Here is a 2,079-nt window from a genome sequence, read left to right on the forward strand (position 1 = left end):
TCTTGCTACTGAGAACCCAAACCAACATTTAAAAATCTTTCTCCAATTAGCAGACACTTTTAAAACCAATGGAGCTTCTCCTGAGGCAATCCGTTTAAGATTATTCCCTTTCTCCCTCAGAGATAAAGCCCTATCATGGTTAGATTCCCTTCCACCCAATTCCATTACGACTTGGGATAACCTTAGAAGAGTATTCCTTGCTAGATACTTTCCCCCAAGTAAGACCGCCATTCTTCGAAACTATATAACTAGATTTACCCAGAACCAAGGAGAATCGATGTTCGAAGCTTGGGAGAGATATAAATAGTTGTTAAGAGCATGCCCACATCATGGTTTAGAAAATTGGTTAATCATTCAGACCTTCTATAATGGACTTCACTGTAACACTAAGATGACCATCGATGTTGCCGCAGGCGGTGCGCTGATGAACAAACCTTATCCTGAAGCTAGTGCCCTCATTGAAGATATGGCTCAAAACCATCAATCATGGGGAGTCGAACGAGCGACAGTTGAGAAGAAGGAAGCCTAAGGAGGAGTACATGAGTTAAGCTCTATAGACATGATGCAAGCTAAAATGGACGCATTAGCCCTTAAGGTCGAGCATATGTGCATAAACCCGAATACTGCAGCCGCAGTTTCGTCGGATTGTGAGATATGCGGAACCAAAGGACACCAATCTGTAGAATGCAGTCTATTAAACGAAACCCACTCTGAGCAAGTGAACTACACCCAAGGGAACCCATATTTGAATACCTATAACTCTGGATGGAGGAATCACCCGAACTTCTCCTATAAGAACAATAACCCTATCCAAAATAATGCGCCTCCAAGACAAACAGGTTACCAAGCCCCAAGATTAAATCAACCTATGCAACCTGTACCACCAAAGCCGAGTCTTGAGAAAATTATGGAAAATTTTATCACTGCTCAAACCCAACAAAACAAAGAGTTCATGAACCAGAACATTCACGTTAACGAACTGATTACCCAGTTAGGAACCAAGGTTGACCAAATAGTTACTCATACCAAGATGCTTGAAACCCAAATCTCTCAGGTAGCTTTAAACCAAGCCCCCCAAACCACACCTGGAGGACAGTTCCCTGGACAACCTCAACAGAATCCGAGAGGGCAAGCCAATGCCATTACCCTACAAAGTGGGAACGCTTATGATGAGCCACCAAACCCAAGATTGAGTGAACCCAAAACTTCTAAGGAATATACCGAATCCACGGACGAAGTAAAGGAACCAGTGAAATCTGAAAACCAGGAAAGTCAAGAAAAAGGAGAAGAACCTAAAGATAAAACCTATGTACCACCCCCGCCGTATAAACCACCAATACCATATCCGTAAAGACTCAAACAAACCCAGATCAATAACCAGTATCAAAAATTTATTAAGGTTATAGAAAAACTTCACGTAGAAATCCCTTTCACAGAAGCCATCACCCAAATACCTTCTTATGCAAAGTTTCTCAAAGACATCCTTACCAACAAACGTAGACTCGACGATCCGAAACCCTTGGAATGCAATTCTATTTCCGATAATAAGTTAGCCAAAAAGGATAAAGATCCTGGTAATTTCTCCATTCCTTGTCTTTTGGGTAGTCATGTCATCGAAAAAGCTTTTCTAGACTTAGGAGCTAGTGTGAGCTTAATGCCTTTAGCAGTTTGTGAGAGGTTAAACTTAGGAGAATTACAGCCTACTAAGATGTCACTTCAGTTAGCTGATAGATCTGTTAAGTATCCGATATGCATTCTAGAAGATGTCCCTGTTAGGATAGGTCAGTTATTTATCCCTACTGATTTTGTTGTCATGAACATTAAAGAGGACAATGATATACCAATCCTTCTAGGTAGACCGTTCTTATCAACTGCAGGAGCCATAATAGATGTCAAGAGAGGAAAGTTGACCTTTGAGGTAGGTGACGAGAAAATAGAATTTATACTTTCGAAATTTCTTATGGCACCTGTGATGGGAGACGCATGTTATGCCATAGATATCATTGATGAATGTGTTAGGGAATTAGAACAAGAAGAAATCATAAAAACAATTAAATTGCCATCGACTCTCATACTGGA

General features: G+C 40.7%; 1 non-coding gene across 1 annotated transcript; it reads right to left on the reverse strand.

The window, feature by feature from the left end:
- Positions 1 to 229: 229 nt before the first annotated feature.
- On the reverse strand, positions 230 to 336 carry LOC127090266 (small nucleolar RNA R71). The gene has a single exon (XR_007791791.1). It is a non-coding gene; the product is annotated as a small nucleolar RNA R71 (small nucleolar RNA).
- Positions 337 to 2,079: the final 1,743 nt, after the last annotated feature.

This window comes from Lathyrus oleraceus, chromosome 5, assembly GCF_024323335.1.
Source record: "Lathyrus oleraceus cultivar Zhongwan6 chromosome 5, CAAS_Psat_ZW6_1.0, whole genome shotgun sequence".
NCBI classification, from domain to species: Eukaryota; Viridiplantae; Streptophyta; class Magnoliopsida; order Fabales; family Fabaceae; genus Lathyrus; species Lathyrus oleraceus.